Source organism: Hylobates moloch, unplaced genomic scaffold (genome assembly GCF_009828535.3).
Source record: "Hylobates moloch isolate HMO894 unplaced genomic scaffold, HMol_V3 SCAFFOLD_9, whole genome shotgun sequence".
NCBI classification, from domain to species: Eukaryota; Metazoa; Chordata; class Mammalia; order Primates; family Hylobatidae; genus Hylobates; species Hylobates moloch.
In genome coordinates this window covers 30,061,426-30,076,145 of record NW_026652284.1, presented here as the reverse complement: position 1 = coordinate 30,076,145, position 14,720 = coordinate 30,061,426, and the positions used below count along the sequence as shown (strand labels likewise).

Here is a 14,720-nt window from a genome sequence, read left to right as displayed (position 1 = left end):
GAAACAGAAGTGTTTTCTGGACTGTAATAAAACTGCCACTTAAAAGGAAGAATTAGTAATCTAGATCAAATAGCCTTTTTAATCACAAAGAATTGAAAAGCTGAGAAATGAACTGTTTTCACAGGCCACTACTCCCTATATTCTAGAATAAGCTACCAATTCAATAATTATGACACAACTGTTTCTTTTAAAGATAGTCTTTTATAGTCTAGGTAAAGATTTAAAAGTCTCAGTACTCATATACAACACCGGTAGGTATCTTAAAAATTTCCCCATTCATCCTTCCACTGAAACTCCGGCCTATCATATCCTTGCTTTCCCAGTTCTTTTCACTTCTCAGGGAAAAATGATAAAACCGTGCTGGGGTTCTGTCATACTGATAGTTAACAAATTTCCAGACCATTAGGTTGACACTAATGTGTGACTTCTGCTTGTGAAATTTATGTAACTGGCACCAAAAAGGCCAAAACTGTTGGTTTAAAAAAAGGAAGTCCTTAATTCTACTTTCTAAAAAGTAGTGAAAACAAACAATTCCATACACAGTGGCACCACAAAAGCAACCTTGCATGGAAGCACGCAGTTAACAGATCCTCCTCAAAATTGGACTACATTGATTTAAAATGTATGTTAACTCCCTACTTGGCCATTATTAAGTGCTACACACTTTTTTTTTTCTTTAAGATACTGGATCTTGCTATGTCGCCCAAGCTGGGGTGCAGTGGCTATTCACAGGTAATCAGGACACACTACAGCCTCCAAATCTTGGGCTCAAGCAAACCTCCTGCCTCAAGGCTCCTGAGTAGCTGGGACTACAGCGCATGCCACTGTGCTCCGCTAAATGCTACCCCTACATATACTTCTTACTTTCTCTTCAATCTTTGTAGATGAGAAGGCAAAATGTAACGGTGCCTAGGCCAAAAAATACATTTCCATTGATTTTTTTTTTTTGAGACAAGAGTCTCGCTCTGTTGCCCAGGCTAGAGTGCAGTGGCACGATTCCTCAGCTCACTGCCAGCTCCGCCTCCTGGGTTCACGCCATTCTCCTGCTTCAGCCTCCCAAGTAGCTGGGACTACAGGCGCCCACCACCATGCCTGGCTAATTTTTTGTATTTTTAGTAGAGACGGGGTTTCACCGTGTTAGCCAGGATAGTCTCGATCTCCTGACCTCGTGATCTGCCTGCCTCGGCCTCCCAAAGTGCTGGGATTACAGGCGTGAACCACCGCGCCCGGCCTATTTCCATTGATTATAGACATCCATGAATTATTCATGAAATAGCAAACAAGGCTTAGACAACCTAATGCATGGAATTAAGATAAAAATCACAATTTGCAAAACTTACTGTTAATTTCTCTGTTTTTTTCCCATTATACTGAGTCTCAAGCTAGCAATACAAGTCAAAATAAATAGAAATACCTATATCCTAATGCTAAAGAATCACAGTAAAATAAAAAAAAAAACTTACTTAATTGCATGGATATGGATAATTTTATAAATAAATGCTTAATTTAGACCCTTGTATCTAGATGTTACAAATGGTTCAAAATAACATATATGAATTTCAGCTTCAAAAAAAAAACAAAACTATAAGGTGTTTAATGGAAACAGCCTGACTTTACTTGCTATTTTATCTTTAAGGGGATTCTGGCAAAGTTAGCTGACTCAAATTCAGCACCTGCCTAGTAAATAACATACATCTGGCATTTGCCTTCCAAAGTGAAAGTGAACAGCCTAGCTAAAAATCCTACTAACTGACCCAAATCTAATGCCAAGTATTTCAAAAGTTACTGTGGTGGCATTTATGTGAAATTCTACCTGTCACAGACCTTCTCCCTGAAGCTAACAACTCCATCATCCAGATAAGTGGAATATACAAGTTTCAATTGAACCCTAAGGACCAACAACAAAAACAACAAACAGAATATGTATTTTATTAACAATCTATTAAACCACTTATCCCACTCCTATGCATAAATCTCTCCTGTTTTCTAGTACAGAAAGCATAGCTGAGAAATTATGACCCACCCTAACTTTCTCGGAATATTCTGAAACCAGTCCTACCTCCTCTAAACATGCTAACTCAAAAGATTTACACAAGATACAGACTGGTAATACTTTTCATTTTAATTACTTTCCAAGAGTACCAGCTATGCTAACAGAGGTCACACTTAGAAATTTTCAATTTAAAAAAAGTTGCTCCCACAGTAAAGTGGCTCTAAGCTAAAACTCAATTCTCTTACACTCCAAGAAACAACACCCTTGTGCATTTTGAAAAAAAAATTAAATTACTGTCTATAATTCTAAATATATGATTTCTAACATCATTCTACTTGTCTGTCTATATGAAGACAGCAATGCCACCATGCAGAATGGCATATTTCAGTATTCTCAATTTTAGTTTAGATTAATACTGATTTCAGTAGATAGTGCCCAAAGCCTGATACCTGTACCTCAAATCAAAGTGCCCAAATCTTCATGGATATATATACATCCAGTTAAATCAGATATCTAATCACAAATCTTCTCACATCTATGAACAAAGGAGGGATTAAAAACTCCAACAAATACTCATTTGAAATGTATTTCAACCATGTCACATCCAATATGGTCAAAGTTTCTCTTAGGCCTTGATATGCTTAATTTTTAGTACATAGCACTTAGTACACGACAACAAAGTAAACTGGTACTACATGAAGTATATATTGTGTTTTATTGTACAGTGGAGAACTTCTCCCCCATGTTGGTATTTAAGAGTTGGGCTGTACTTAGCATGTGTGAATAATTCACCAACCCATCCTCACCCTATCCTCCCACCCCAAATCTTCCAACACAGAGAAAACTTATAAATAAATCCAAGGTCTATATAAATCCACAGTGAGTTCAACTTTCTGTAGTGAAAGGAAAATTACATTTCAAAGCCATATTGCCAAATAGATTTATATAACTCTTGCTCCTGTTTTGATTATCAATGCCAACTAAATTTTATTGGCTAACTTTAAAAATGCTTAAAATGTGAGACTAGAATGGAAATACTGACCTAGCTGTACATTAAAAATCATAGTTCAGTCTGTTCAATAAGTTTTGTCTTTGTAACTCAAACTACAGAATTCCATTTTTCATATAGTCAAATCTGGAATTTGCATTTACACTCATAGATACAACTCTTTTGGAAAGTCTAAGGAAGTATATAAATAATCATAATTTCAAATCAAAATCTTAAGGTATATTCAACAAAGTTGTCCTTCAGAACATTTGTCCATTTTGTAAATTTAAAACCCAAAATATAATAATTGTATTTCTACATAGTATGCCCTACTCAGCTTTGAAAATAAACTAAGAGAAGCTAAAGTTCTATCTGAACCAACTCCTGATATACTGCAAGGCTATACTAAACTTCATTTCTTCAATAGCTAAAGTATTTTTCCCAGAGATACAAACTATCAGATTTTCAAGATAAAGGTTCTAAGTAATTCTATAGTCACTATATTTCAAACAATCTGTTCTTTGCAAGAAAAGTGATTCATCCAATGACCCACAGATGCCACTTACAATCTAAAATTTCTAATATTGCATGAGAGAAAGAACGCTGATTCATATTAATAGCATATCATGTTTACGACAGAAAAAGGAATGAGAATAGCTGTCCCCCATGCCCCTACCGATGATTTGTGAGTATAAAATCAAAGTCTCAGAGTAGAACTTAAATAGTTTAGGTAGTCATTATATTTCAAATGAGTCCTCATGTTTCAGTTTGGAATAACAGTTACAAGTTAAGGTCTCCTAATGAAATATAAGTGAAATAATGTTTGGCTTTTAAATTAATTTTGAAGTCTTCAAATATGAATATGATTTTCACGTACTACAACTGTCACAAATACTCTTGTACTCGGGGGTATTTAGGCAGAAAATGGAGCTCAGTGGCTAAGGTCAAGGTCTTTGGAAACTGCCTCTTACTTGATATGACCTTGGAAAAGTCATTTAACCTCTCTGAGCTTCAACTTCCTTATCTGTTATTTTCAAGACAACCAAAAGGCACTTATATAATGCCTAGCATACAGTAAAAGAGCAATAAATAATAGTTGTTATTAGTATTATCAGTGGAATCTCTGCAAATTGTACTTGTAAAATAGATGTGAATCAGAAACAGCTGTATAATCCCTAAAATTTTACTTTCAATAATTCTTAAAGGTCAGACTTAATTCCTTCTATAAATGAAAAATTCTGATGGCAGAAGGAGAGACAAATGTCTGAAAAAGGTAAGAAAGAACAAAAAAGCAAAACGAGACAAGAACCCAATAACAACTGACATCCTGAAGCACAAAGAAAACTGTCATGGACACAAGGAAATGAAATAAGTAGTCAGCTTATAAAATTATGCCTACCGCTACCTTTGATAATGAGTTCAAACACATCAATATATAGGGCAGGAAAATGACCAAAACATTTCCCCAATCTAGAAACAAAAAACGAAGTAAGTTACATTTTGTATCAAGTGGCAGGTAGTGGGAAAATATTAATTTATTTGGTTTGCAGAGATACAAACTGGACAACTTTCGAATCTACTTCGCTCTCTATAAATATACCACAAAACACATCTAATACGTTAATATGGTCCAGTATGGAGACGAGAAGCTGCCACACTTCCTTCAGGTTTGTTCTTTACTTGATTGTAAGAACCTTCTGGGACAGTGACAAAATAAATGTGGAATTGGAAGAGTTATCTTCTTAATTCTACCCTGATTAAGTATATTTGGATACATAAAATATCTAATACAACTAATTTTTCATAACATTTAAGAGCTGTATACCTTAAGTTCATGGTATAAATTAATTTCATATCTAGAAATAAGCTTAAGAGTCTGGGCGCAGTGGCTCACGTCTGTAATCCAAGCACTTTGGGAGGCCAAGGCAGGCAGATCACTTAAGGTTAGGAGCTCAAGACCAGCCTGGCCAATACGGTGAAACCCCGTCTCTATTAAAAATACAAAAAAAATTAGTGGTGTGTGGTGGTGGACACCTGTAATCCCAGCTACTCACGAGGCTGAGGTAGGAGAATCGCTTGAACCCATGAGGCAGAGGTTGCAGTGAGCCACGATTGCGCCACTGCACTCCAGCCTGGGTGAAAAGAGTGAGACTCCATCTCAAAAACAAAAAATGATAAGAAACTATTTCTATTTGTATTTACAAAGTTCAGTGTCTCTGAATATAAATATATTCTTAATGTTTATTACCCAATAATTACTTTAACAAACGTTTATTTAGTCTTTACTGTATACCAGGCACCATCCCAAGGGTTAGGGATGCTGTTTTGAACAAGATAGAAATGGTCCCGACGTTCATGAAGCTAGTAGGGAAAGTTGTGAAGAGTAAGTAAAAATATATCACATGATCATAAATATTATGATAAAAATCAGTTTCAGCTGTGTGATATGGAGTTGCTTGAGAAGCTATTTTACACAGGTTGGACAAGAAAGGTTGGCTCACTGCATTTTGTAACATCTACCCCTGTAAGTCTAAGATTTGCTGCTAAAATCTGTAGTAACTTTTCTTTTCTCCTCTTTTATGCTAGTTTGCTAAGAAATGAGAAATACTACCACTCAAATTTTTACATATAAAAATAAATACAAACATTTTGTCAGGCTATGAAATTAGAATAAACTGTAATCAACTCATCCAATAGGTATAATGTAAACTCATCCCAAATAGACATAGTAACCACTGATAAACAGATATGAGCATTTTACCTTTAAATGTTATTTCCAATACATTTGTAAGGAACTTTCATAATAAAAATGAAATACAGACAAATACACAGTTTATTGTTTTTATTTAAAATCATCTTATTTACATATTTCCCTAAACTATATACAGAATTTTAAAATATTTTAATTAAATATCAAAATATCCAATATGAAGAATTCAACGTTAACTCACCTGTGCCTGTAAACAGTGCAGAAGATCTATAAGTGTGTAGCCAAATCCAAGAGAAATCTGTAATATAAACAAACAAATAAACATGAATAAAATCTGCAGAATCCTGTTAGATTCCTTAGAGCAGATGTGATTTTTATAGCCGATTTTCAAAGTAATACTTGTTAATTGCCATCAATACACAAGTAATATTCATTAATAACATCTCATTAAGTTGCATGGTAAATCAAGAAGTAGACTTGCTGCATTACTTTTATTTGTACAAGGTAATGTAAAATATATAAGGCTACATTTCATTGTGAATTATGAAGTGCCTACAAATTCTGAGTTGCTGTCCTTACACTTTAACTGCTTGTCTAATCACCAGCCTTCCCTATGAGACAAAAAGCTGAGTAAAAGCAGGAGGCCCTAGTGACCTACTCCCACACTGCATTCCTAGGGCTGTGCCCAGCACACTGTAACAGGCAGAAAACGTGTGCTGAATAAATAAAGTTCACATGCTAATCTTAAGTTGCCATGATTTACAGTTTACCTATATGGAACCAAAAGGCCTGAATGACTAAATAATTTCTTATCTCAAGAATTATCTTTTATTTTCCCCCCTTCAGAGACCAAGTTTTGTTCTGTCACCCAGGCTGGAATGCAGTGGCTCTATCACAGCTCACTGCAACCTCAAACTCTTAGGCTCAGGTGATCCTCCCGCCCTGGCCTCCCAAGTAGCTAGGACAACAGGCATGCGCCACCACACCCAGCTAATTTTTTATTTTTTGTAGTGGTAGGGTCTTGTTAAGTTGCCTGGGCTGGTCTCGAACTCCCAGCCTCAAGTGACCTTCCTGCCTTGGCCTTCCAAAATGCCAGGATTACAGGTGTGAACCACCATGCCCAGCCAAGGAAAGCCTTTATGGCAGTAAAAATGATGTTATAATAACCAAGATAATTTGCAAGAGAAAAGGTGAATAAGAAAAAGAACTGAATATTTTCAATAATGAGGGCAACTGTTTACAATGCTTCTTCAGAGTCTGTGTCTTTGCAAACAAGTGCTTCACTGTAAATGAGCCTGCAGCTTTTCGTCTGATCCTTCTACTGCACCAATTAAGTTTGTTCCCAAGAAACACAATGAGGAATATGAAAACTAAAAGTATGTGCTTAAGGCATTTTATGTATATTAATATTTACTGCTTTTGTATATTTTATGGACTCAAGAAAAGTGGCTTGATTGCTACTACTAACGATACTGAAAATGTATCTCTTTTTAAGAATAATTTTTTAAAAACATTGAACACTACTAGATTTAATCAGCTCCAAGGAATGTTTTCATAACTAAGCTACTAGATTCTTCTTCCTTCGGATGACATCCATCAGTAAGAATTTACAATTTGGATTATCAAAACTTAAAACACTACTAATTCCTTTAAGTGCCCTTTACTCGTTAAAACAGTAAATAGAATCCAATAGCACAAACAAGTTAACATCAATTTAATATCAAAATTACTATTTTTCTTGGACACCAGAAACATCTGATTTCATAATCTAAAAGGTCTACAGGGGAGAGAAACAGAAAAAGACAGCATTTTGATTTTTACTAAGACCTGGCCAGTCTTGAACTCATCATATATAATGAAATGCAACTAGTGTATTAGTCAGAGATACTTCATGAAAAACAAACAAAAAGAATCTATATGCAAATAAGAAGTTATCACAGTAAATAAAATGAATGGATTCTACTCAAGTGGCAGTCAGTGAATAGTGTGCAATAAACTTATGTAATGGGAGTCATCAATTCTATCTAGCGCTACTGGGATAAATGTATTCATTATGCTGGCCTACTTAAGCCCATTATAATTCTATACCAACAACTAATTTGCTCAAGGACATCATATTATGCAACAATCATGAGCTGAAACTTGTGGTATTAGTAGGAATGATATTAAATGATTACTGCTGGCTCTATACTATTCAGTAAGCTTTTATTAATAAGCTACTATAACATGAGGCAAAAGTGTCAATGCACCCATGCTAAAGAAAGATGTTAGCCGGGCGCGGTGGTTCACACCTGTAATCCCAGCACTTTGGGAGGCTGAGGCGGGTGGATCACGAGGTCAGGAGATCGAGACCATCCTGGCTAACACGGTGAAACCCCGTCTCTACTAAAATACTAAAAAATTAGCCGGGCGTGGTGGCAGGCACCTGTAGTCCCAGCTACTTGGGAGGCTGAGGCAGGAGAATGGCATGAACCCGGGAGGCAGAGCTTGCAGTGAGCTAAGATCACGCCACTGCACTCCAGCCTGGGCGACAGAGCGAGACTCCATCTCAAAAAAAACAAACAAAAAAAAAACAAACAAAAAAAAAACCAAAAAAAAAAAAAAAAAACAGATGTTTAGGAGATACAAAGATACTAAAATTTCCAAACATCTAGATACCTTGGTGTAACATTTTACACAAAAGGAATAAAATACTTCCATAAAAACAGAATTACAATTACTAAGAGAAACTAGTAGGCATTTAAAGCAAAAGTGGAGGTAATAAAAGCTCTATAATAAAGAAGCATCTCGTTACTGTTCTGTCCTGAGAGTTTTCACAAAGCCCCTCTAAGAATGTGTTTCAAGGGAAGGAGTAGGGATAATTTTGGGGATATCTGCAAAATAATTATCTGATGAAGGACACGTATCTGGAATATATTACATAAGGAGCTAAATTATTTGATAAAGCGCATGTATCTAGAATACATAAAGATCTCTTACAACTTAACAACAGGACAAATAATTCAATTATTTTTAAATGGGCAAAATATTTTGCAACACACCATGAGATATACAATAAGGAAAAGTACATGAAAAAATACTCAACATCATTAGTTATTAGGAAAATGGAAATTGAAACCACAATGAAATATTCTACATAACCAGTAAAATTATCTAAAGTGTTGACAAGGATAGGAAGAAATCAGAACCCCTTTACATCCACTGCTGGTAGAAAATGCAATAGTACAGCCATTTGGGAAAACAGTTTGGAAGTTTCTCACTACACAATGCAATTTTATCCCTGATGTTTTCATTTCTCTTGGGGAAGAGATGTCCATACAAAGAGCTGAATGGAAATGTTCACAGCAGTTACTGTCCACAATAGCCAAAAATTGGAAATGATACAAATGTTTATCAAGGGATTTTCTTAAATGCTGTACATCCACACGATGGAATACCACTCAATAAAGGGGAATGAATTATCAATATGTGAACAACACAGATGAACCTCAAAAACATTATGCTAAATGAAAGAAGACTGACACAAATACAACATACATTGTATTGTATGATTCCATTTGTTTGAAATTTCTAGAAGTAAAACTATAAAGACAGAAAGCAGGTTGATGGTTTCCAGTGTCAGAATATGGAAATGGAAACTGACTAAAAATGGACATAAGATAACTTTGTGGGGTGATAGAATTGTTCTAAAACTGAATTGTGTCCTAAAGAAAGATGAATAACAGACACAAGATATATGACTGTAAAAATGTACTGACACTCCTGCTACTTAAAATGGGTGCATTTTACGGTCTGCAAATTATACTTCAATTTTTAAAGTGCAAAAAAAATTTTAATGTTAAACAATATTTTAGTGATTTTTCACAAATGCACCTGTGTGCCCTTGCTCTTTCTTGTGTGATAGCTACAGTTTTCGCGTGAGTAGGGGATCTAAGGGTAAAGGTAGTTCTAGCTGCATATGGTGGTGTGAACACCTGCCAAGTAGAGCATTGACTAGCAAGTGGAGTAACACCTCACTAGTCTGAGGCAAAAAGCAAAGTCAGGACTGAATCTACACCACACATTAGAAGACAGCTGGCAGCATTAGAGCCGTGTAGGTTGATGGCAGGGCGTGAGGCAGAACTGAAGAAGATATGCTCAATATTTCATTTTATTTATTTTTTAAGTGAATGGGTAGAAACAGACCCACAGAAAGCAATGTAAACTGGGAAGAAAATGAAATCACAGCTGTAATACTGGCTAAAAGAACATTTTAATTTATAACTACTATAATAAGAGATGTGCCATACTTTTTTGGCTTAACAACAATGTAACACTAGCATCAATAGCATTTATTGAATGTTTATTCTGTGAGAGCATTGAGTAGAGAACTTTTTGTGTGTTACCTAATTTAACCTTCATAACAATCCTGTGAGGGTAGGCCCTGCTACTATCATGTCCACGTTATAGACACAGAAACCTAACTGGCGAGTAAAGAACTCTAAAGCCAGAGAGCTGATGCACTAGCAAAAGTCTGAGTTCTAACCCACAAGAGCCTGACTCTGGAGTTCATACATGATCTTACCCACTAGGCTGCTACAAAAGGTCACTGTTTTGATAATGCTATTTTTGCCAACTTGATTTGAAAAAGCAAATGGCAGAAATGTGACCAACCTGAAAACTGCCTTGAGGTTTTTGGTATAGTACTAACAAGACCAGCAAAGGGTATTCCCTACATTTTGCACCTTTGGCAGACACTGTTAATAAATCTTGGCATTATTATTTTCTCAGCCCAAATGTAGGCCTCACAATTTTCTCAAAGTTGCTACCAATCAAAGGATGCAATCACTAACAGAGCTGGTATGTAAATAAAGATATGTCTGTTGCAGGGCATGGTGGCTCACGCCTATATTCCCAACACTTTGGGAGGCTTGGGCAGGCATTATCACTTGAGCCCAGGAGTTCGAAACCAGCTTGGGGCAACAAGGTGAAACCCCATCTCCAAACAATACAAAAAAACTAGCTGGGTATGGTGGTGCATGTCTGTAGTCTCAGATACTCATGGGGCTGGGATGGGAGGATCACTTGAGCCTACGGATGTCAAGGCTGCAGTGAGTCATGATTGCGCCACTGCATTCCAGCCTAGGTGACAGAGTGAGACCCTTTCTCAAAAAAAAAAAGAAAGAAAGAAAAAGAAAGATATGTTTGTCAACTCAAAACAACCAAGTCAATTTTTTCATGGACAACTGAAAACATGGAACAGGCTGTTGGAAAAAGATAACTAAACAGAAGGGCAGCCGACAACTATCACACTTCATGTTTCGGGACAGCCAGCACCACCTTAATCAAGCCAGCCAGACAGATTGGCAGGAAAAAAGAGAATGCACGGGCAACAGAAGAAAAAGCTAAGGAAGAACTGCTCAAATTACTTAAGATTTTTCAATAGTTCCAGCCAAGCACATGTGAATATATACCCATAGTGTACACTCATAATGTATGATTAATACAAAATTTATTTTTCCCTTTTTTTGCTTAAAAGCACAAACTCTCAAACATAAAAAACACCTTTAAGTCACCATGTTTCACAGGATATAACCCCAAGAAGAAAGTCATACTTTCATGACTTACCTTTGAAAACTATTTCAGATTATTGAACACGATATTGTTATTATACAAATATATTACATATATTTGTAATGCAAATGTGTCCTAATATATAGCCTTCATATGAATTTTAATAAAATAGTAAAATTCCAAAGTTTCACTGCAGAAGACTTAGTAATATAAAGAATGAGGACTAGACATGCAAAGTAAAATTATTCCCCAGTAAGTTTGATGGTGCTAATGAGCATCTAGACCTCAGAAGAATAATTTATAAATTAACTGATTAACTTCTATATATACTGCAGACAAGCTCATGATTTCTTTCTCTGTTTAAAAGGCTATACCTTCACTGCAGACAATAACTCTTAACTAATGAAAATGTTTAAAGGTAATTTTCATTTTCCAAGTCCTCTGTAAGGTCAACAGAATCACGGCAAAACTCCCTTAAAATAACATTTAGCCCTGATAACTTATGGGTAAACATTAACTAATCTCCTATTCTTTCCAACTATTCATTTTGCCTATTAAGGTATACAAATTAATACAGATAAATTTTTAGGTTAATAAAACCAGTGCTTAAAGTTAACTGAAAGTCAATCTTAAGATGTTCTTTTGTTATTTTAATTTAGTTTAATAAAAAGCTTCTGAGTACAATTAGTCGTTAAGTTAAACAAGTAGAGATTTAGATATACAATTTAATTTTCATCCTCACTAAATGTAAAAAAATTCATAGGCCATAATTATAACAGATATATAGAAAAAATATATCAGTTTAAAAATTTTTAAGCTAGAGTTACATACACATCCACAATTTACATATATGACACAGTGAAAAATAATATATCCATCACACTCACGGATCTCATTATGCCCATTCCTTTCCATCTTGTCTCTTGCCTACCATGGTCAGAGGCAATACAATAAAGCAACTATAATAAAACAGCAACTCTCTAAAGACTAGTATTCTTGCCCAGAGATAGACCTAGAAAACCAATTAATCTCGTATCTGTAGCTGAATGTACAAAGTTCAAATCTGGAAAAGGATGAAAGATACTAAATTGGCAGCCCTTGACTTGAAAATAGCACTTGAATCCATAGAAATGGTTAAGATTTCTTTGGCAGAAAATATAAAGAAAGGAGGGTGGGAGACTGGAAGTCTTGAGGAACTTCTACAGGTAAAAACTATGTAGAAAAGGAATTGACCAAGGAAAATGAGAAGAAATTACCTAAAAGACAAGAGGAAGACCAGCAAAGACAAGTACTATAAAATTCCAGAGGAGATAATTCCAAGACGGAGAGGGTGGTCAACATCGTTCAATGACACCGGAAATTAAGATTTCTACTTGATGTGGCAACCAGAAATTATTGGTGCCCTTTATAAGGACAGTTTCAATGGAGAGATAAAGATATAAATCAGGCTAGAGAAGGCTGAAGTGTTGACATGTGAAAAGGAAGTAAGAGTTTGGATACGGCATGTACAAATGATTGCTGTCATGACCTTATACTAAAATTTATCTTCTCCTCTAGACTGCGAGCTGTTTGAGGGCAAGGATGAGGTTGCATCCATCTTTGAGTAAGACAATAACCTGCTGCTGGACTAGGAATTTTTAAACAACTGCAGAAGTCCTAGGGCTTTTATTAAGGTGCTTTGCCAAAAAACTGACAACAGTCTTTAACAGAATTACAGGGGGGAAAAAAAGATAAGTTATTGGGCAGAAATTAATCTTTCTTAAACAGAGGTAAAAGGCTCAGGGATAGTTCCCCACCAAGACTAGAGCATGCCACCCTAACAACCAATCCACCCCCACCTCAAGTAAAAAGGCCCCAACACACTATAAGTAGAATGTTTATTGTTTTTCTCCCAATAGTGTGGATAATTTTTAGATTATAAACTCCCCTCAGAAATTCATCTTCTCCTTAGCTTTTTTCCCCTAATTACTGTTGCAACGACCACTCTGACACAACTGAGCCTAGAATCATTCCTTTTATATCCCTTGGGTACAATACAGACCAGCCTATAAAACACTTCAAGACTCTGTATAATATACAGTCATGCACTGCATAACAACATTTGTCAATGACACACTGCATATCCCACAGTGGTCCTGTAATATTATAATACCGTATTTTTACTGCACCTTTTTATATTTAGACATGTTTACATACACAAATATTTCCCATTGTATTACAACTGCCCACAGTATTCAGTATAGTAACATGCTACACAAGTTTGTAGCCTAGAAACAATGGGTTACACCAGATAGCCTAGATATGTAGCAGGCTAGACCATCTAGGTTTGTGTAAGTACACTCCTGCCTAATGATGTAATACTCAGAATGCATCTAAGTGATGCGTGACTATATGCATTATTATTATTATTTTTTTTTTTTTTAGACAAGTCTCACACTGTTGCCCAGGCTGGAGTGCAGTGGCGTGACCTCGGCTCACTGCAACACCTGCCTCCCGGCTTCAAGCAGTTCTCTGCTTCAGCCTCCTGAGTGGCTAGGATTACAGGCGCCACCATGCCCGGCTAATTTTTTTTTTTTTAAGTAGAGACGGGGTTTCACCATCTTGGCCATGATCCACCTGCCTCAGCCTCCCAAGGTGCTGGGATTACAGGTGTGAGCCACCGCACCTAGCAACTATATGCATAATATCTTAAGACTATGGGGTAAGAAAATAAAGTGGACCAGAAGTAACTAGCTTTTTTTTTCTGAGACAGGGCCTTGCTCTATTGCTCAGGCTGGAGTGCTGTGGTGCAATCACAGCTCACTGCAGCCTCAACCTCCTGGGCTCAGTTAATCTACCCACGTCGGCCTCCTGAGTAGCTGGAACTATAGGCATGCACCAACACACCTGGCTGATTTTTACATTTATTTATTCATTCTTTTTTTTTTTTTTTTGTAGAGATGAGGTTTTGCTATGTTGCTCAGGCTGGACTTGGAACTCCTGGCCTCAAGTGATCTTCCCACCTGGGCCTCCCAAAGTGCTGGTTTTACAGGTGTGACCCACCACCCCAGCCAACATTAACATTATATATATATATCTATCTACAAAGGGCAGTGGCAGTCTTTAACCTCCAACACCTAAAGTACTCTCAAAGACAGCCTCAAAGGAACCAGCACAAACTTGCCACCAAAGGCATCCTTCCCCAAATGATGGTCACTGTCAATTCCCACCTCCTACAGAGAGGTCAAATCTATCAACAGAACATGACCGCATTAAGATACAATCATTATTTCAATACAATAAAGGGAACATTAATTTTTTAAAATGCACACAAAGCATGTAGGAGGGCAGGAGAGGAGGTGTCTCCTTAAAAAGGAAGACAGTAAGGTAACACAATTTATCTAAAGTCAAAAAACTTACAATGGACCTGGATGTCAAACCCAGGACTGCCCGAGCACAGGACCTGTATATTTACTGCTCTGCCTGCCTGCTAGGCA

At 36.4% G+C, this 14,720-nt stretch overlaps 1 protein-coding gene across 6 annotated transcripts in view; it reads right to left on the bottom strand.

The window, feature by feature from the left end:
* NCOA2 (nuclear receptor coactivator 2) overlaps window positions 1–14,720 on the bottom strand; it is a 301,828-nt gene that overhangs the window by 182,094 nt on the left and 105,014 nt on the right. For all 6 annotated transcript variants that reach the window (XM_058444592.1, XM_032759594.2, XM_032759599.2 and 3 more), the window contains exon 2: window positions 5,933–5,989. The gene's annotated coding sequence lies outside the window, so the exon portion shown is untranslated. The remainder of the gene's footprint in view (window positions 1–5,932; window positions 5,990–14,720) is intronic.